Here is a 22,504-nt window from a genome sequence, read left to right on the forward strand (position 1 = left end):
GCCCTAAAACCTAGTAGCATCACAAAAACGAGGCATCAACTGACGGGTAGTCTGAAGCTGGGGAGTTGTTTTAAAGACCACGAGAAAAGGGGCAGACCTACTCAACGCACTTTGCTGCGGGTCACAGTTATTTTCTCAAAACCCCAAAGGCCAGGAAGAAAGGTGGCAGTCCCAGCCAATGAGAGGCGGACACAAGTTGCACCTCCGGCGGCCGTCGGCGCCGTAGGCGGGGTAGAAAGAAAGGAACGAGCGCGCGTGCGCGGAAGGCTCAGGCGGCCGCGCGCAGAGATACAGGCTGAAGAAATGGGGGAAGGGTGGAAGAGGAATATATGCGCACGCGCACCGGAGGCCGCGCGGGCTCTGGGTCTCGAGCCAGGTTCGCAAACACGAGCGCGCGCGCCGTTAGCACTGCTCAGCGCCCCCGCCCGGCCTTTTCGGCCCGTAGTGCCTCGAAAACCTGAAGGAAGCTGACGAAAAAACGCACAAATAACGGCGCAACGTCTCCTTGGTTCTCCTTTTGCCGCCAACCCGTCACCACCCACAGAAGAGTCAAAAATATGGCCTGTCCTCGGTCTTCACTGCTTCTTGAGTAACTTGAATACAGCGCGAGGCCTACCTGACACGCCAAATCGCGGTTCCGGGGATTTATCTCCGTTGCAACCACACAGCGGCCATTTCCCGACTCAAGAACGCGAGGAAAACCATAGAGGTACCTTCGACGCGCTAGCTCGTCTCCGTCACTTCCGATCTGGGGCGTGGCCTCGGGTGCCGCTAAATATGCGGGCAAGCCCCGCCCACCCTTCCGCTCTGGTCCGGCTTCCTGGCTGCTATTAAGATGTTGCCTGAGGCCTTCTGGGAAGTCGCGTGGCTGGTCTCGCGCGAAGGTGTGGCGGCCCCGCCCTCTGGTCCGTAGCGACGGCCTTGGCCGGAGAGGCGGTAGAGTGGGGTGGGTATTTTACTAGGCCTGAGTTAGCTTGGCCGTAAGGCGCTTTTTGCTGGCGTCTCTGCCTAGTTCCGAGGAGACCCTCTAGACCTCACCGCCGCCCCTACTTTTTACCTCAGTAAGCTTGTCTGGTCTGTTCTTTCCGTGGGGCCAGCTAAGACCAGGCAGAAAACAAAAAGACAATCCCACATTGAGGAAAAGACCGGGACGCGAAACGCGGCTGTGATTGCAGACACGCTGCTCCCTCAGCCAGCAAGGGCCACTTTTCTTCCTCTTGGACGCCTAACTGGAGATTAGAAAGCGTGGCTTTTGCTTTGCTATTAAGTGCGGCAGACGCACTTAGTTGAAAAATGGCCACTATCTAAATCCCTTTCCTGAGTGGCGTCTGATCAAATCGGAGCTCACGCCGCAGCAGCCGGAAGCCTCTTAAGCTGCTCGCGCCAAAGGAGGCAGCCCTCCTGACGGCGTGGTGACAGCTTTACCACATCGGCAACGTTGGCATAGGCATAAAAAAATAAAGAGCACGAAGCAGTTGAGCTTTCAGCGTGTGAGGATGATTTGTGGCAGCCGAGGAACACAGCCCAACGTAGCTTGGTTGGCCAAAATTATAAGTCAGATTGAAAATAGGCAAGCCACATTTGATTTGAATAGAATTTAAATAGCAGCCTTAGCACATTTTCCATTTATACTTCTCCGGGCCTAAAACAGCTATTACTTTGATGTTTAGGGATGTTAACTACCTTGATGGATTTCAGACTTGTAATTAGCAACCAGAGTGTCAGTGAATGAATCGAATCTAGTATTGGGCCCTGGTTGTGAATTTACCACTGTGCTTAGGGCATTCTTTCTTCACAGTCCAATTTACCAGCTCAACTAGAAAAACGACAACATTTTCATGGAGTGAATCCTAGGTTTTTATTGTACAATCTGTCCCTCACCCCATTACCACCTCAGGATGTGGACACAGGAATCTTTGGCCTTTTTGTTGTGCCCTGATGTCCCAAGCATTCGCAGGTATCAGGGGAAACCCCACCCCCGATATTCAACGTTTGTTCTTTTCTATTTCCCTAAGCGTCAGCTGGTCTGAGATATTCTCAGTAAATGTTTGTTGAGTGAATGAACTATATTAAAAAAATAAATAAAGGCTCAATACACCTCTGCTATTCTGCATGTATTGGGAGTCGGGGCGCTCAGGGCTGACAGCTTTTATTCATTTATTCAAAATACACCAAATTGCAGGCTAGGATATTATCTTGAACCACCCTCTGCAGTTCTGTTGCACATGTGTTGAAAATGAAGTCATCTATTTGAGGCAATATAACTGATTATGATTTTATTTACATAACATGAGGTAGTAACAAAGGAGATCCTTTGGAGCAAAGCCTTTAGTAAATGGAAGTTATCCAGAGTTCTCTTGAAATAGATCCATTTGATACGTGATGCTTTCCCAATCTACAAAGTAGGAGGTTCTTGAATTTAGATGTTTTATGCACATTCTTATTTTCAGAACCTGAAATTCCACCATTACAGATTCATTCTTTGTAATAAATGTTTTTTCCTATTAAAATACAAACGCTGAAAAGAAAAAAGAGCACATTTAACAAATGGGCATTGGGGAAAAATAGAACATTATCTCAAGAAGAAATATAGTTGTAAACAAATGACCAAAACTGCTAAGAAGATACAAATAGAATGCTGAGATAAATTAGTAAGCTGATTTTAATTTTTTTTTTTTTTTTTTTAAGACAGAGTCTCGCTCTGTCACCCAGGCTGGAGTGCAGTGGCGCGATCTCCACTCACTGCAACCTCTGCACCCTGGGTTCAAGCGAGTCTCCTGCCTCAGCTTCCCAGGTAGCTGGGGTTACAAGCTCCTGCCACCAAGCCCGGCTAATGTTTGTATTTTTAGTAGACACAGTGTTGTACCATGTTGGCTAGGCTGGTCCTAAAGTCCCAGCCTCAAGTGATCCGCCCGCCTCAGCCTCCCAAAGTGTGGGGATTACAGGCGTGAATCACCGCACCAGGCAAGGTAATTTTAATTTATGGTCATGGAGAAGTTATTGTTAATATGATTATAAAACTCTTTCTTGAGAGATGTTGCTTTTGTTTTGGTTTGATTTTAAGATAATTGAAAAAGAGAAATGGACCAGATGCTGTGACTCACGCCTGTAATTCCAGCACTTTGGGAAGCCGATACGGGCGGATCACTTGAGGTCTGGAGTTCGAGACCAGCCTAGCCAACATGATGAAACTCTGTCTCTCCTGAAAATACAAAAAGTAGCCGGGCTTGGTGGAGGGCACTTGCAGTCCCAGCTGCTTGGGAGGCTGAGGCAGGAGAATTGCTTGAACCCAGCAGGTGGCAGTTGCAGTGAGCCAAGGAGTGCACTCCACTACACTCCTGCCTAGGCGACGGATCAAGACTGTATCTCAAAAAAAAAAAAAAAGAAATGAAGGGGTGGCCTGCCCCTCCACACCTGTGGGTGTTTCTCATTAGGTGGAACGAGAGACTTGAGAAAAGAAATAAGACACAGAGACAAAGTATAGAGAAAGAAAAGCGGGGGCCCAGGGCACCGGCCTCTGATTTCCCTTAGTATTTATAGATAATTATCTTTACCATCTTAAAGATAAGGGAGTGGCAGGACAATAGGATCGTTTTTAGGGAGGAAATTAGCAGTAAGACATAAGAACAAGGATCTCTGTGACATGAATAAGTTTAAAGGAAAATCCTGTGCCTTGAGATAAACCTTTTAGCAACATTGTTTCATCCTATCACATGGGGATAAACCTTGGACAACACCTAGCTTTTCTAGGAACAAAGACACACCCTGCACGCCCAAAATCCATTAAACCTTGAGTTACCACAGCACATGTGTCTGGCAAGGACAAGGTTGGGGGTAGGGTCACAGATTAACAGCATCTCAAATACAGAACAAAATGGAGTCTCTTATGTCTACTTCTTTCTATATAGACACAGTAACAGGCTGATCTCTTTCTTTTCCCCACAAGAAAGAAAAGGAAAAAGAGAAATGGAGAAGAATGGATATGTGAAAAGGACAAAGACAAGAAGATAGGAATGAGGATGGAGTTGGAAGTCTAGCACAAAGGCAAGCTCCAAGACCTGACTGGTTTTGTTTGGTTTGTTTTGTTTATCTTTTTAGGTGGAACATCTGAACTATTTCCATTCTACATTATGGTGAGTTGTATAATTATTTCATTATATATCACAATGTAATAATAATAGAAATAAAGTGCACAATAAATGTAATGCACTTATATCATCCTAAAACCATCCTACCGCCCTCAGTCTGTGAAAAAATTGTCTTCCACAAAACCGGTCCCTGGTGCCAAAAAGGTTGGAGACCGCCATTATAGCCTGCAAAGCAGTGTAAGACATCATTGCTGCTTCTCTGCTGTAACTCAGAATCCAGCAGAGATAGGGTGTAACTCTCACATCAGATCTACATGGGAGCACGTACCAATGGTGAAAGAGGGAAAGAACTAGCATTTTAAAAATGAGTGGGTTTTCACCTGTCATTTATTAATTTGTTTATTTAGTCAGCAAATTTGCCTGAAGCATATGTCATTTATAGGTACTAAGCCAGGTGCTCAGAATGGAGCAGTGATGAAGCCTAACGCTGACACTGCTCCCAGGTAGACTTCCTGTCTGTGAGGGAGACAGAACACATGTAAGCAGACACAAAGTCTGCTATCAATCAGGAAGTGACAGAAAATCAAAGAAGGAGACCTTATTTATTTATTTATTTATTTATGTATTTATTTAACTTTTAAGTTCAGGGGTACAAGTGCAGATTTGTTATGTAGGTAAACTCGCATCCTGGGGGGTTGTTGTAAAGGTTATTTCATCACCAAGGTATTAAGCTGAGTACCCATTAGTTGTTTTTACCCATCCTCTTCTTCCTCCCACCCTCACCTTCCTAAAGGCCCTAGTGTGTGTTTTTCCCCTCAGTGTGTCCATATGTTCTCATCATTTAGCTCCCACTTATAAGTGAGAACATGTGGTGTTTGGTTTACTGTTCCCATGTTAGTTTGCATAGGATAATGGCCTCCATTTCCATCCCTGTCCCTGTAAAGGACATGATCTCATTATTTTTTTATGACTGCATAGTTGTCTATGGTGTATATGTACCACATTTTCTTTATCCAGTTCATCATTGATGGACATTTAGGTTGATTCCATATCTTTGCTATTGTGAATAGTGCTGCAGTGAACGTATGTGTGCATGTTATCTTTATAATAGAATGATTTGTATTCGTTTGGGTATATACCCAGTAATGGCATTGTTGGGTCACATATTTCTTTTTTTTTTTTTTCCATTTTTTTTTTTATTTGAGACGGAGTCTCACTCTGTCGCCCAGGCTGGAGTGCAGTGGCGTGATCTCGGCTCACTGCAATCTCTGCCTCCCAGGTTCAAGTGATTCTCCTGCCTCAGCTTCCTGAGTAGCTGGGACTATAGGTGCGCGCCACCACACCGGGCTAATTTTTGTATTTTTAGTAGAGATGGGGTTTCGCCATATTGGTCTTGAACTCCTGACCTTGTGATCCACCTGCCTTGGTCTCCCAAAGTGCTGGGATTACAGGCGTGAGCCACCGTGCCCTGCCTGGGTCAAATATTTCTTTTTTAGATCTTTGAGGAATTGCCACACTGCCTTCCACAAGGGCTGAACTAATTTACACTCTCACCAACAGTATATTGAATTTCTTTTTCTTCACTACCTCACCAGGGTCTCGTATTTTTTTGACTTTTTAAGAGTAGCCATTCTGACTATATGAGATGGTATCTCATTGTGGTTTTTATTTGCATTTCTCTAATGATCAGTGATGCTTTTTTTTTTTTTTTTTTTTTTTTTTTTGAGACGGAGTCTCGCTCTGTCGCCCAGGCTGGAGTGCAGTGGCCGGATCTCAGCTCACTGCAAGCTCCGCCTCCCGGGTTCACGCCATTCTCCTGCCTCAGCCTCCCGAGTAGCTGGGACTACAGGCGCCCACCACCTCGCCCGGCTAGTTTGTATTTTTTTAGTAGAGACGGGGTTTCACCGTATTAGCCAGGATGGTCTCGATCTCCCGACCTCGTGATCCGCCCATCTCAGCCTCCCAAAGTGCTGGGATTACAGGCTTGAGCCACCGCGCCCGGCCTCAGTGATGCTTTTTTTTTTTCTGTTTTTTGTTTTTTTTTTGAGACAGTCTCCCACTGTCGCCAGGCTGGAGTGCGGTGGCACAATCTTGGCTCACTGCAACCTCCACCTCCCGGGTTCAAGCGATTCTCCTGCCTCAGCCCCCCAGATAGCTGGGACTACAGGCACACACCACCAGGCCCGGCTAATTTTTGTATTTTTAGTAGAGACGGGGTTTCCCCATGTTGGCCAGGATGGTCTTGACCTCTTGATCCTCCCGCCTCGGCCTCCCAAAGTGCTGGGATTACAGGCCTGAGCCACAGCACCCTTCCCAATACCATTATAATAGTTGGAAAGATTGGAGAGAATGATAGGGAAGGGAAGAATGGAATAGATTGGGAAAAGGGAAGGAAATCAGGGGTTCAATTTTGAATATATTAGGCTTAATACATGTGTGAAACTTTTAAGTACAGAGGGAAGGTATGAAGTTAAATGTGTGCATCCATGGTTCAGAGGTGAGTTCTAGCCAAGAGATAAAGCAAAAAGATTATATATTAAATTATTGGATGAGTCTTGGTGCATTGGCTCACACCTGTAATCCCAACAATTTGGGAGGCCAAGGCAGGAGGATGGCTTGAGCCTAGGAGTTCAAGACCAGCCTGGGCAACATAGGGAGACCCCATCTCTATTAAAAGTAAAAAAAATTGGCTGGGTGTGGTAGTGCACACCTGTAGTCCCATCTACTTGGAAGGCTGAGGCAGGAGGATTTCTTGAGCCCAGGATGTTGAGACTGCAGTGAGCCATGATTGCACCACTGTATTCCAGCCTGGGTGACAGAGCGAGACCATTTCTAAAAAAAATAAAATAAGATAAAATAAAATCCTAGGATGAGCAATATAGGCAGACAAGAGAAGACAGCCCAGGACTGAACCCTAAAGAATCCCAACATTTAGGGATTTGTTAAAAGAGGAGGCCGAGCCAGTAAATGAGACTGAAGTAGGAAGTAAGTGAAATCAAATGTATTGGTTTCACTTACTATCAAATGTATTGGTTTCAATTCCTATGAAGTAGGAAGTAAGTGAAATCAAATGTATTGGTTATCTACTGCTGCGTAATGAATGACCCTGAATTTACCAGCTTAATGTTTACTATCTCACAGCTCCTGTGGGTCAGAAATCTGAGAGTGATTATTTGGGTGGTTCTGGCTTAGGGTACCTTGAAGTTGCACTCCAGCCGGGGTGACATAGGGAGACTGTCTCTAAAAATAAATAAATAAATAAGTCATTTTAAAAATCTCATTTAAGAGTTTATCTATGTAGAAACAGAAGAATCAACCTCAAAATGATACTGATCTGCGTTTGTATTGAGTGGCCACATTATTGGCAATTTTTAAACCATTTTCTTCCTTTGCTGTTCTGTATTTTCCAAAATTTCTACAATAAAAATTACTTTTATAATATTAATATCAAAAAAACTTTTAAAAATGTAGACCATTGAATTTTATTTGAATTGTGTAAGATAATGAAGACCTGAAAACTGAGAGGTTTTGTTTTTGTTTTTGTTTTTGTTTTTCAGATGGCGTCTTGCCCTGTTGCCCAGGCTAAAGTGCAGTAGCACGATCTCAGCTCACTGCAACCTCCACCTCCCGGGTTCAAGCGATTCTCCTGTGTCTGCCTCCCAAGTAGCAGGAATTACAGGCATGCACCACCACACCTGGCTAATTTTTGTATTTTAAGTAGAGTCGAGGTTTTACCATGTTGGCCAGGCTGGTCTAAAATTCCTGACCTCAGGTGATCTGCCCACCTCGGCCTCCCAAAGTGCTGGGATTACAGGCATGAGCCACTGTGCCCAGCAAGAGTTTGTGTGTGTGTGTGTGTGTGTGTGTGTGTGTGTATGGTTCTTCCAAATCAAGTGTAAAAGCTCTCATTTAATAAGAAGAATAAGGATGGGTATGGTGGCTCATGCCTGTAATCCCATCACTTTAGGAAGCCAAATTGGGAGGATTACTTACACCCAAAGTTTGAACTGTATGAGCCACTGTATTCCAACCTGGGTGACAGAGAGAGAACCTGCCTCTAAAAAATACCTACATACATATATACATAATAAAATATCCATTACTAAATCACAATCTTGATAAGCCTAATTATAAACTGCTGCTAGGAGAATATTTGCTTCCAGAGAGAATCTTTTAGATTTGTTTTTGTGGAATTTTGGGGGTTTTTTTTCCTAGAGTGCTCTAGAGCCCTCTTTTAGCTGCATGAATCTTCTGTCGAGCAATTAAGGGGAGTACTTGGTTCAACAAGAGGAAAACATATATAAAATTGTTTGCTTCCAGTTAAAAGGAACCTTTATACTGAATTCCAACCAACTGTGATAGTTAGGCCTAAAAATGGCTTAATCCTTTGCAAGACAGTTATTTTTCAAAATTCTATTTGTCATATTAGGGTCTGGCTAGTTAAGTTAAAAGCACCACTGGCTGATTTCTTAAGTTCAATTTTAGAGAGTATAATAAAAGCACAGACCTGACTTTGTGTTTCTAGTATTTGTGCCATTATTTTTTTAATCTACATTATTAAGCTTAAGTTTGTACTGTAATGAGGTTAATTTCTGCCCACACAAGCCCATCCAGTAGCTTTTCCTAAACACATTCGTTCTCCGTTATATATTCCAGGGAGATATTTCTGTTAATGGCATGTGAGATGATCTATTGACCCCATGATGAGATGCTTACTGCTTGAAAACAAATTCATTCACATTCTTAAAAATTGCTCAGGAGCAGGAACTATACAAATGTTTATTGTTATTGGCCATTTATAATTTATTCGTAGAGATCTAGGTGACAACCATCTGCTGCATAAAACTGAAAATTGGAAGAAAAAAAGTAAAAATCACTGGAAAAATATAATTTAGTCTCCATATGTCTTTGATACATAATTCAATTTATCACTTGCTAGTGGTATGAGATGCTTTGTAATAATAGATACATATATGAAATTTAACACAAAGGGAAATTGAAATTTTACTCAAAAGTATATGTTGAAGGACAAAGTAAAGACAATAGTAATAATACAGTAATTAGCAAATGTATATTGGCAAAGATAGTATAAACTAGACTGTGATAACGACTCCAAAATACATAATGGCTTACATGCAATAGAAGCTTTCTCTCAAACAGTCCAAGATAATTGAATTAGGTTGGTAAGTATTTTCTCCATGCAGTGATTCAGGGCCCCAAGCCATCTTGTGACTCCACGGGTAGAACTCAGGGGTCTACCAATTCCCAAAGAATCCATGGATAGAATTCAGAGCTGTCACTACAATTTGTTGTTGTTTTTAATTCAATAGTTTTTTAGGTGGTTTTTGGTTACATGGATGAATTCTTCAGTGGTGAATTCTGAGATTTTAGTGCACCCATCACCCAACCAGTGTACACAGTACCCAGTATGTAGTCTTGTATCCCTCATAACCTCTCCCAACCTACCAGAGATGTCACTATATTTGTATGGGAAAAATTGCATCCCTGTTGGGGCCAGGCATGGTGTCTCACGCCTGTAATCCCAGCACTTTGGGAGGACAAGGCGAGCAGATCGACTGAGGTCAGGAATTCGAGACCAGCCTGGCCAACATGGTGAAACCCTGTCTATACTAAAAATACAAAAAAATTAGCGGGGCATGGTGACAGGCACCTGTAATCCCAGCTACTCGGGAGGCTGAGGCAGGAGAATTATTTGAACCCAGGAGGCGGAGGTTGCAGTGAACCGAGATCGCACCACTGCACTCCAGCCTGGGCAACAAGTACATCCTTGTTAGCTTCAAACTAAAATTTATCATTTCCCCTAATTATGAATGTAGGCAAAACCACAGAAGTATTACCAGTACTTACGACTTTGAAACAAATAAAAATCACCGATTTTTTAAAAATCATTACTGTTAGGCCAGGCATGGTGGCTCACGCCTGTAATCCCAGCACTTTGGGAGGCCAAAGCAGGCAGATCACGAGGTGAGGAGTTCGAGACCAGCCTGGCCAATATGGTGAAACCCTGTCTCTACTAAAAATACAAAAATTAGCCGGGTGTGGTGGCGCATGCCTATAGTCCCAGCTACTTGGGAGGCTGAGGCAGAAGAACTGCTTGAACTCGGGAGGTAGAGGTTGCAGTGAGCTGAGATGGCGCCACTGCGCTCCAGCCTAGGCAACAGAGCCACAGCAAGACTCCATTGCAGAAAAAAAAAAAAAAAAAATACTGTTTTGCAGATCTTTCAAAGAATCATTTCTACTTGGAATGCTTTCAAGATTATAGCAGTTGTATACCCGCCTCTAGATCCTCTACTTTAATATATTTTTTAAAAAGCATGTTATTGTAAGAAACCTTTACGTTAGCTCCCAGTGATCCTGGTTTCCTGGCATTCATACCCTTGTGTAATCCCCTTCCAGTAACAGAATATGGCAGAAATGATGGGATGTTATTTCTGAGATTAAGTGTACTGAATCTAGATTCTGTACCCTCTCTTGGAGCACTTGCTGCAGGGGAAGTGAACTGCCATGTCCTGAGATAACGAGAGTTTGGGGAGAGAGGTGCCATGAGTCTGTGGAGAGGTCAATATGACAAAGAACTGAAGCTTGCCAAGAGCCATTTGAGTGAGCTTGGAAGTGGATCTTTCCCCAGGTAATGCCTCCAGATGACTGCCTACTTAGTTGGCATCTTGATTGTAGCCTTGTGAGATACCCTGAGCCGCAACCACCCAGCTAAGCTGGTCCCAGATTCCTGACCCCCAGGAATGTGAGAGAATAAATGTTTTAAGCTACTGAGGTTTGAGATAATTTCTTATATATCAATAGAGAGCTAGTATATACATATATCATTAACTTTTTTTTTTTTTGAGACGGAGTTTAGCTCTCGTTGCCCAGACTGGAGTGCAATGGTACAGTCAGTCTCGGCTCACTGCAGCCTTTGCCTCCCAGGTTCAAGTGATTCTCCCTGCCTCAGCCTCCTGAGTAGCTGGGATTACAGACACGCGCCACCATGCCCAGCTAATGTTTTTTGTATTTTTAGTAGGGACAGGGTTTCGCCATGTTGGCCAAGCTGGTCCCAAACTTCTGACCTCAGGTGATCACCCACCTCGGCCTCCCAATGTGCTGGGATTACAGGCATGAGCCACTGCACCCAGCCCATATCACTAACTTTATAAATGTTTTTAGAATTGTATTCAATATAATTTATTTCCTTTATAATTCTATTATTTTATTTTATGCATTTTAAAACATTATTTTGCCAGGCTTGTGCCTCTAATCACAACCATGCAGGAGGCTGAGGCAGGAGGATTACTTGAGACCAGGAGTTTGAGACCAGCCTGAGAAACATAGTGAGACTCTGTCTCTAAAACAATAAAAATTAAAATTTAAAAAATAATAAATAAAATGTTAGTCTGAGAAGGGATGCAGAGCATTCTTCAGTGTGCCAAACAATCCGTGCATGGTACAAATAAGATTAACCCTTCCTGGCCAGGTGCAGTGGCTCACATACATAATCCAGCACTTTGGGAGGCCAAGGTGGGCAGATCATGAGGTCAGGAGTTTGAGATCCGCCTGGCCAATATGGTGAAACCCCATCTCTACTAAAAATACAAAAGTTAGTTGGGCATGGTGGCATGTGCCTGTAGTCCCAGCTACTTGGGAGGCTGAGGCAGAAGAATCGCTTGAATCCGGGAGGCAGAGGTTGCAGTGAGCCAAGATTGCAACAGTGCACTCCAGCCTGGGCTGGAGACAGAGTGAGACTCCACCCCCCAAAAAAAAAACAAACAAGAAAAGATTAACCCTTCCTGTGGCCTCGTTGTTGCCTTGTACTAGCTGGCGAAAGGAGGACAGAACAGGGAGGAGGCATACCTCTTTTTAATATCCTTGACCTAGGAATAGCAGACTTTTCTAATCACATTTATTGCAATAAACATGGACACATCTTGATGCAATAGAGACTGGCAAATGGAGTTCCTAGGTAAACTGGCATTTGCTCTATATGGTGCAAGGACCTATTTTGATAGTACCAGAGCAAATGCCAAAAATGTTAATAAAGCAACGAAAATAATATCTGCCAGAATAGAATCTTAGGGTTTTTTGAAAAATAGACACAAGGAATCAAATTAAAGAAACATATGCTGATGACATAAAAAATTTTGTGAACTTTTATTCCAAATAATATTTGTAGACCTGAAGATGTGAAGAACTGATTTGGATTTAGAATCTAGATCAGAAATCAAATTATTCTTCAGTCTTCCTTAAGAATAAATAAATGTTGTAAGACTATGAACATAAAGTCTTAATTTTCCTGAAGTCATGGAACAAAGAATGGGATAGGATCCTTGCTGTTTATTTATTCAGTAAACATTTGCTGAGGGTCTACTGTGTAACAGGGACTGCACTAAGAACTGGGGAAAATGAGACTGCCAAAAATATGACAAGACCCCTGCAATGGACTGAATGTGTTGCCCCCAAAATTCCTATGTTGAGACCCTAATCTCAATGTGATGGTATTTGGAGGTAGGGCCTCTGGGTAGTAATTAGGGCATAAGGGTGGGGAACTCTTAAATGTATTAGTGCCCTTATAAGAAAAGCCCAGATAACTAGCTAGCTTTTGGTAGAATTATTGAAAATGCCCTGTGATGGTTAATGAATGTCAACTTCATTGGATTAAAGGATGTAAAGTATTGTTCCTGGGTGTGTCTGTAAGGGTGTTGCCAAGGGATATTAACATTTGAGTCAGTGGACTAGGAGAGGCAGACCCACCCTCAAACTGCGTGGACACCATCTAAGCAGCTGCCAACTGGGCTAGAAAAAGCAGGCAGAAGGTGGAAGGAGATGACTTGCTGAGTCTTTGGGCCTTCATCTTTCTCCTGTGCTGGATGCTTCCTGCCCTCAAACATCATACTACAAGTTCTTCAGCTTTTGGACTCTTGGACTTACACCAGTGGTTTTCCAGGGGCTCTTGGGCTTTCAGCCACAGACTGAAGGCTGTACTGTCAGCTTCCCTGCTTTTGAGGTTTTGGGACTCAGACCGGCTTCCTTGTTCCTCAGCTTGTAGATGACCTATTGTGGGACTTCCTCTTGTGATCCTGTGAGTCAATTCTCCTTAATAAACTCCTCTTCATATATATATACACACATATATATACACACACACATATATATGTGTATGTGTGTGTATATATATATCCTATTCGTTCTGTCCCCCTAGAGAACACTGCATTTATGAAACCACATAAATGGTGGTTTCATAAATTCAGTGTTGTGCGAAAACATCAGTTATCTTGATGACTAATGACTCCTGGAGAAAAATTAAGACACAGATAAGTTGGGCTGCCAGTAGCTCATCAGATGTCTTTGAGACGATGAGGCAAACCTACCCTTTCCTTGAACTTTCTGCCACTTGAGGATATAAGGAGAAGTTGGCAGCCTGCAACCCAGAAGAAGACCCTGACCAGAACTGGACCATGGTGGCACTGGATGTCCACTTTCCAGCCTCCAGAACAGTGAGAAATGTTTCTTTTGTTTGTAAGCCACCCAGCCTATGGCAATTCATTCTATCAACCTGAACTGACAGTCAGCATGTTTCCAGAGATCTTATACTGAGGGAAGTGGCTCAGCAAAGTAAATCCGTACAGTGATCTCTACTAAGTTCTGTGACATACATAAACAGAGTGCTAAAAGCAGTGTGCTAACAGCAAAATCATTCAGTTTTTTAATTTCAACATCATTGGACTAAAACGATAAACTGGAAAGTCAGGCTTCAATTGTTAAATAGGGTAGGATTCCTATGGGGATAATTTGTTATGCCTTCCCAGGACCCTGAATCCACAAAGTAAAGCTGTCCCTCAATGTTCACAGAAAGTTTTCAGAAAAGATCTTAGGCCTCTGCTAATGGGGAATGACAAGAAAGACTTGAAAATCCATGATGTTGTTCCATAAATGCAGTGTCATGTGAAAAAACTAGTTATCCTCTGCTCCCTCCAATGTTTACAGGCTGACTCATGACTGATGACTCCTGGGGAAAAATCAAGACACAGGTAAGCTGAGCTGCCAATAGCTCATCAGATGTCTTTGGGAAGATGAGACAAACTTACCCTTTCCTCAGGCTGAGGCATCCCCACGCTTAGGCATGTGGCTTGAAGAGCAGGTGAGCAGAGTGCAGGCTGGAGCTCGGCCCTCTTTGAGCCTTTGGCTATACATTCTGGCACAGCAGTGGCCCTGCCAGAAGCTCCCTGGCAAAGAAACACCTCTCCCCACTGCACCCTTCCTTCCGAGCACCTATTTGTTATTCATCCCTCAGCAACTTGGGGTTCCTGGGACTATGTCATTCTTCCTGCTTAGTTGACAGTGTTATACAAGATTATATTCTTTTTCATAATGTTGAATATTCATTCTTCAGTCAACAAATACTTATTGAAGAATAAATGAGGTATTTGAAGAAATGAAGTATTATACACTTATGACAGATAAATAATAGAAAATTATCTCATTGAAACCCAGGGTCACATCAAGTAACTGGTATAATCTGTATTTCATTGAAACATCACTCTTTGTCATTGCATATTTCAGGAATAAGCAATATGCTTAAGGGAATAAGCAAATGAGTAACCCAGTTCTATTTAAGGAAATATTTGATTTTCAAGAGGTGGTCTTCGAAAAGTTCTGATTGCCTCTCAGGAAAGATACTAATGCTGGCATTCTGCCCAGGTGATTGTATTTTGCCTCTGTGATATATGTATATGTATGTGTATATATATGATAATGTATATCCTCCCTTCACTAAACGGTTTTTAACTGTGGTACTCAAGCCTGTTGTTTTAACATACTGATGAGTTGTACAGCATTTTCAATGTGACTTACTACCATGTGGGCTGAACTGAGATAGTCCTTCTTCCTTCTTCCAGGAGAGGAAGGGTATTCCCATTCATCCCAGTAATTCTGATAGAGGAAATAGTCCTTGGACCTGCAGCAACAGCGTCATCTGGGGATTTGTTAGCAATGCAAGTTCTCAGACTCCACCATAGAACTACTGAATCAGACATTCTGGGATGAGGCCCAGCATTCCATGGTCTAACAAACCCTCCAGGTGACTGTAATGTACATTCAAGTTTAAGAACCACTGCAGTAGACCCATTTCCTGGTTGATTAAATGGCCCTTACATTGTAAATAAGCAGAATAGTCAAATATTCCTTCACACAATAGGCTAGGGCTGTCATTTGACAGGATCATAGTCGTTTTAACAGGAGGAATATGATGAATCTGAAAAGCGGAAACACTATTTGCAATGGCAGTTGTGTGTCCCTATGCAACATGAGGCGAGGAGGCCTTGAGGATTCCACTGATGGAAAGAATTGAGCTGAAATCTGAGCACCTACCATCCTCTTCCTCCTCTCCCCTCCCAACATCTGCATGGAACCACAGCCCTCCCCTCTTTCCTTTGGAGCTGGTGAAGCATGGAAAGGGGAAAGTCATTCCCAGCATCCACCAAGGTTTAGAGGTAGTGCCATAAGCAAATATCTATACCACCAAGTTCTCCAGTAAGGAGGGGCAGAGGCAGCGTGTGGGCCACACACACTGAGTTTGAAAAATAGCAAAGTTTGAAAAGGAGTTAAGGGGTTATGGGCAAGAGATTAGGTGGCCAGTGGGAGGAGATTGAGAATAAAGCAAACCAGAAATCCTCAAAGACCTGAGGCATGTGACTTGAAGAGCAGGTGAGAAGTTGTTGCCTGCCAATGCGGTTAAAAGTCGCAAATCCCAGTTCATCTAATAGATGCAGCTTTAGGAATGATTTTACAGTAAAAATCCACTGCTTAGAATGTCATTATAGTTTGTTCTGGGAAGACAGGTGAAGTGGCACTCCATCCTGGAAAGACAGCTCCGCTTTCTGACCAGGCAGGACTTTCTCACTCCCTCTCACACTTCAAGTTGAAAATTCAACAGCCAGCTAAACCAAACGGCCCGCACACAGTTGCGTCTGACTGACCATTGTCAACAGTAATGCCTCTTTGTTCTCTGTGAAGTAAGTGGAATAAATGGAGCACTGCAAGGCCCTTGCCAACTGAGTACTCAATAGTTCTGTTGTTTAAGGGCTCAACCGCTCCCACTACCCAGAAAGTAATGTGCTCTGAAATCTAGTGACAACCCAAGGTAGACTGGGCACTCTGGAAAGGAGGCATGGCCTGGTTGTTATAATGCGTGTAATATAAGATATTTTTAGGACTAGAATGAAGTGAAGGATATTGAAAATTCCAAAAAAAGCCCAGGCACAGTGACTTATACCTGTAATCCCAGCACTTTGAGAGGCCGAGGAGGGCAGATCACCTGAGTCCGGGAGTTCCAGACCAGCCTGGCCAACATGGTGAAACCCCGTCTCTACTAAAAATACAAAAATTAGCCGGGTATGGTGGGGCATGCCTGTAATTCCAGCTACTTGGGAGGCTGAAGCAGGAGAATTGCTTGAACCTGGGAGGCAGAGGTTGTAGTAAGCCAAGACCATGCCACTGTACCCCATCCTGGGCAACAGAGCAAGACTCCATCTCAAAAAGGAAAAAAATAAAAATTAGCAGTGCATGGTGGTGCGTGTCTATAATCCTAGCTACCCAGGAGGCTAAGGCAGGAGAATTGCTTGAATCCAGGAGGCAGAGGCTGCAGTGAGCCGAGATCACGCCACTGCACTCCTGCCTGGGCGACAGAGCGAGAATCCATCTCAAAAAAAGAGAAAACGCCAAAAAAAGTAATATTCACACGTAAGGTTTAGTCTAGGCTAACTGTTGCCTTAAACCAGGGGTGGGCAAACTATAGCCCATGAGCCAAATTTAGCCTGCAGCCTGTTTTTGTAAATAAAGTTTTATTGGAGCACAGCCAGGCTCATTCATTTAGGTACAATACATGTCTACTTTTGTCATACAACAGCAGAATTGAATAATTGTAATGGAGAACAGATGGCCTGCAAAAGCCTGAAATATTTGCTGTCTGACATTTTGCAGAAAGAATATGCTGGACCTCCCTTACACTCAACTGTAACCTTTGGGCTTGGAAGTCACCACAGGCCCTCCATTTTTAGGGCTGTTTGATCAATGCAAGGGCTTAGTTATGTGAACTACTGTTACCCACCAGTAAATGCCCCAATTTTTATCAGAATAAAGTAGAATATCTACCTCTTCTTGTCTATTTTGCTTTTTCTTTAGTTCAAAACCACATTTATCATTCACTTTCCCAAAATGATGGGAAATTTTGCTTATCCCAGTTATATTTAAAGAAATATTTGATTTTTAAGATGCCTCTTTGCCTTTTTTCAACAATGACCCCGCCTTCTCCTTGGCACCTTCAGTTGACAGTTTCTCACTACTTCATACTAGGTGCTCATTTGTCGCCCATCTCCGAGTGACTTTACCATTTTCCTTATCCTCAGCCACTGACAGCCAACATATTTTTAAAATGCAGTGGCTTGGCCGGGCGCGGTGGCTCACACCTGTAATCCCAGCACTTTGGGAGGCCGAGGCGGGCAGATCACGAGGTCAGGACATGGAGATCATCCTGGCTAACACTGTGAAACGCCGTCTCTACTAAAAAAAATACGAAAAAAAGCTGGGCGTGGTGGCGGGCGCCTGTAGCCGGGAGTCTGAGGCAGGAGAATGGCGTGAACCTGGGGTTCGGAGCTTGCAGTGAGCTGAGGTCGTGCCACTGCACTCCAGCCTGGGTGACAGAGCGAGACTCAGTCTCAAAAAAAAAAAAAAAAAAAAAACCAACAGTGGCCTGTGGCACTAGCCACAGTAAAGATCTGCAAGTCTCCTCTGTCCCCACTCCCTGCTTTGAAATCAAGTCTGGTAAGTCAGCCCACTTCTTACAATTCACATACACAGATGCAGGACTTCATACACAGGTACCCTTACAAACACACATTGACCCATAGTCTGCAGTTTTTTCTTTACTTCTTTGGGACTAAACTTTTCGTTCAAAATGAAGTCTGTTTTATTATTCCATATATCTTAGGGCTTGAATTCTTCCTAGGTGGAAAATGCTGGGAGCTCCAAAAACTTGGCATATTCTGAAAAGAGTGTATTGCAGCCATTTGTTTTCTACTATTATGGTGGACACGTGGGCCGGCAGCATAAGTAGGCAGGCTTCACATTAGTTTTTGATGTTAAAACTATGTAGGTAGATATTCAAAATACCTGATAAATAATTTTTTAAGAGTGCATACCAGCTGGGCACGGTGGCTCATGCTTGTAATCCCAGTGCTTTGGGAGGCTGAGGTGGGAGGATCACTGAGGCCAGGCGTTCAAGACAACCCTGGGCAACATAGCAACACCCCATCTCTACAAAACGTTTTACAAATTAGGTGGCACACACCTGTAGTCCTAGCTACTTGGGATGCTGAGGTGGGAGAATTGCTTAAGCCCAAGAGTTGAAGGTTACTGTAAGCTATGATTGTACCACTGCACTCTAGCCTGGGCAACAGAGCAAGACCCTGTCTCTTAAAAGGACAGAGAGAGAGAGCATACTTTTTAAGACTGACCATTTTTATAGACAATATGGAAAAATGTTGATGTAGAAGATTCCAGATCATTGCCTTCCTAGAGAATTTCAAATCTAGAACTGTTTCTATACTTTTTTGCAGTAAGCCCACAGCTCTCCACCTAATATGTAGAATACTTTAAATGTTGCTAAAATTTAATATAATAGAGGTTCTGCAGAGGCCACTTTTGCCCCTAGTGAAATTCTTGCTAAAACAGTCATTATGAAATGGCAGATTATCTTTTCTACGTCAAAATCTATGGTGAAGTGGGATATAGCTTCTCACCACTCCAGGCAAGGCACAGGACCAAAATGGCAGAGTACCAGGTAAGTTGGACATTCCTGACCATAAATAAAAAGGAAGATGAAAAGGAGGTGGAAGAGGAAGAGGAGAAGAAGGAGGAAAAGAAACAGAAGTGACATGTTTAAGGACTGTTGTTATATCTTTCTTTTTTTTTGGATCTCCTGGTCTCAAGCAATCCTACCTCAGCACCCCCACCGAGTAGCTGGGACTACAGGCATGCACCATGATGCCTGGCTAATTTTTGTATTTTTTGTAGAGATGGAATTTCACCATGTTGCCCAAGCTGGTCTTGAACTCCTGGGCTCAAGCAATCTGCCCACCTTGCCAACCCAAAGTGTTGGAATTACAGACATGAGCCTACCACTCCCAGCCTGTTGTTATATCTTTCCTTTAATGAATTGTCTCTTTATATTTTTTATTTGTGTCTTTTTCTCTCACTTTTAGAAAAGTTTTTAATATATTAGGCATATTGGACCTTTATGACATATATTGCAAATATTTCCTCCCAGTTTATCAGCCCGACTTTGCTTATGCAATTTTTGCCATGCAAATGGCTTCTTTTGTTATTTTTTATTTTTTGTAGAGACGAGGTTTCACCATACTGCCCAGGCTGCTCTTGAACTCCTAGGCTCAAGTGATCTGCCCACCTTGGCCTCCCAAAGTGTTGGGATTACAGGTGTGAGCCACTGCACCCAACCTTTTCCTTTTTTCTTCTCTTTCTCTCTCCCTCCCTCCCTCCCTCCCTTCCTCTTTCTCTTTCTTTCTTTTCATTCTTTCTCTCTCTTCTTTCTTTCTCTATTTCTTCCTTCTTTCTTGCTTGCTTTTCTTTCTTCTTTCTTTCCTCTTTCTTTTTTTTCTTTCTTTTTCTTTTTTCTTTTCTTTCTGTTTTTCTTCTTTCTAAAAGGTTCTCACTCTGTCACCCATGCTGGAGTACAGGGTAGCCGAAGTGATTCTCCTGCCTCAGCTTTCCAAAGTGCTGAGATCACAGGCCTGAGTCATGGCACCTGGTTTTTATTTTTATGTAATCAAATTTGTCTGTTTTTCTTTCACTGCATCTGGACTTTCAGTCACAGTGAGAAAGTCTTTCCCAACACCAAAGATAAAGATGACACCCATGACATGAAAAATCTTCTCATTTTTTACATTTAGATCTCTGATCCATTTGGAGTTTGTTCTTATACATGTGAAATATAAATCTAATTTTATCTTTTTCCAAATGGTTAACCGGTTGTTTGTTTGTTTGTTTGTTTTGAGACAGAGTTTTGCTCTTGTTGCCCAGGCTGGAGTGCAGTGGCGCAATCTCAGCTCTCTGCAACCTCCGCCTCCTGGATTCAAGAGAGGTTCTCCTGCCTCAGCCTCCTGAGTAGCTGGCGTTACAGGCGTGTACCACCACACCCAGCTAATTTTTTGTATTTTTAATAGAGACACGGGTTTCTCCATGTTGGTCAGGCTGGTCTCAAACTCCCCACCTCAGGTGATCCACCCACCTCGGCCTCCCAAAGTGCTGGGATTACAGGTGTGAGCCGTTGCACCCGGCCTAACCAGTTGTTTTAACATCATTTATTAAAATTCTTTCTTGGTCCCAGTGACTTGAAATGGTACCTTTATCATTTACAGTACTAAAGTTTCATATGAGCTTGGGTCTTTTTCTAGATTATCTATTTTACTCCACTGGTGTCCCTGCATATTCACATGCCTGTACCATATAGGTTTAATTATAAAGGTTTTATAGTGTGTTTTCAGTCTGGGAGGGCTAGTGGGCTCATCCCTTCTCATAGATTTTTAGTGTTCTCTGTTTTTGTTTTTGTTTTTGGGGGGGTTTTTTGTTTTTTTGAGATGGAGTCTTGCTTTGTCGCCCAGGCTGGAGTGCAGTGACATGATCTTGGCTCACTGCAACCTCCGCTTCCCTGGTTCAAGCAGTTCCCCTGCCTCAGCCTCCCGAGTAGCTGGGATTACAGGTGCACACCACCATGCCCGGCTAATTTTTTTGTATTTTTAGTAGAGATGGGGTTTCACCATGTTGGCCAGACGGGTATCAAACTCCTGACCTGAGGCAATCTGCCCGCCTCAGCCTCCCAAAATGCTGGGATTACAGGCATGAGCCACAGCGCCCGGCTAGTGTTCTCTGTTATTACATGTTTATTTTTTCATATGAAGTTAAGTATCAACTTGTCTAGCTTCATGAAAAAAAGTTAGAATTTGAAGCGGGGGTGGAGACTAAGTTAAATTTACAAATTTAGGGAAAACTGACATCTTTATGATGGTAAGCCATCCTATCAAAATATGAGATGTCCTTTCTTTTGTCAAAGTTAATTTTGTCTCTTTTAGCAGAGTTTTAAAGTTTTCCTCATATAGATTTGCACATTTCTTATTAAATGTATCCCTAATATTTTATCTTGTTTCTTGCTATTATAATGAGGATTTTCTCCGTCATTCTGTCTCTAGATGGTTACTTCCTGTGCATGTGAAAGTTACTGATCTCCACATACTGTTGTTATATTCTACTATTCTGTTCAATTGTTTGAATTAATTTTATCATTTTCTAGGGTTTTCCAGGCACACCATCATATCATCCAAAAGCAGCTAATACATTTCTCGTGGAAATTGTCAAGTTGATTTGAACACTTATATGAAAATGCAGTGAATCTAGAAGAGCCAAAACAAAAAGAAAAACATACTGCTGCCACCTGATTTCAGATTCCACTGTACACCTGATTTCGGATTTCACTGTACACCTGATTTCGGATTTCACTGTACACCTGATTTCGGATTTCACTGTACACCTGATTTCGGATTTCACTATGGTGTGAGGACAGACAGATCAATGAACAGAATAAACAGCCTGGAGATGACGCAGTCACCAAGACAATTAAATGGGGAAAAGAAAGTCTTTTTGAATAAATAGTGCTGAACAACTGGTTACACACATGGAAAGGAAAAACCTTGATTGATTACTGCTACTTCCTGATCTTTACTGCTCTTTTGTCGTCTTAATTGTATCATCTGTGAAATAATTATGCTGTAGGTCTACAGTTCCTTACTTGTGGATCCAAAACAGAAAATTCTCTAGAAACTGCAGGTTTCTTTCTAAGGCTTTTTGTGCCAAAATCCAACCGTACCTAGATTCATTTGGTCACAGACCTTATCTGAAATGATTTGAGGCTACTTGTAGTCTCTATGTAATTTAGTGTAGTCACACATTTCACTGAAAATATACACATTTACTTGATTACAAGTTGTTACCTAGACCCTGCTGATTGAGTTCCATACTATATAGTATATGCAATATATTACCTAACTAAAATCAAAAAGTTCTAAATTCATACATACATAAGAATTAAACAATCCATGTAAAGCACTTAATATAGTGTCTGGCACAGAGTAACCCCTCAATATAATATAGGTGGTAATACTGGCCCGGCCCAGTGGCTCACACCTGTAATCCCAGCACTTTGGGAGCCTGAGGTGGGCATTTGAGACCAGCCTGGCCAACGTGGTGAAACCCTGTCTCTACTAAAAATACAGAAATTAGCCAGGCATGGTGGCGGGTACCTGTAATCCCAGCTACTCGGGAGGCTGAGGCATGAAAAT

General features: G+C 42.7%; 1 protein-coding gene and 1 long non-coding RNA gene across 38 annotated transcripts in view; one reads left to right on the forward strand and one right to left on the reverse strand.

Annotated features, from left to right (window-relative positions):
* The window catches only part of BCLAF1 (BCL2 associated transcription factor 1), a 31,770-nt gene extending 31,025 nt beyond the window's left edge, over positions 1-745 (reverse strand). For all 17 annotated transcript variants that reach the window (XR_012433469.1, XR_012433468.1, XR_012433465.1 and 14 more), the window contains exon 1: positions 617-745. The gene's annotated coding sequence lies outside the window, so the exon portion shown is untranslated. The remainder of the gene's footprint in view (positions 1-616) is intronic.
* On the forward strand, positions 356-22,161 carry LOC102132270 (uncharacterized). 21 transcript variants are annotated; one of them, XR_012433472.1, is made up of 8 exons: positions 356-709; positions 3,947-4,133; positions 10,587-10,737; positions 14,085-14,128; positions 14,661-14,798; positions 14,996-15,177; positions 15,920-16,111; positions 21,460-22,161. It is a non-coding gene; the product is annotated as an uncharacterized lncRNA (long non-coding RNA). The 21 variants fall into 21 exon arrangements; XR_006697741.3 differs by having other exon boundaries at positions 15,934-16,111; XR_012433471.1 differs by having other exon boundaries at positions 15,938-16,111.
* Positions 22,162-22,504: the final 343 nt, after the last annotated feature.

This window comes from Macaca fascicularis, chromosome 4 (genome assembly GCF_037993035.2).
Source record: "Macaca fascicularis isolate 582-1 chromosome 4, T2T-MFA8v1.1".
NCBI lineage: Eukaryota > Metazoa > Chordata > Mammalia > Primates > Cercopithecidae > Macaca > Macaca fascicularis.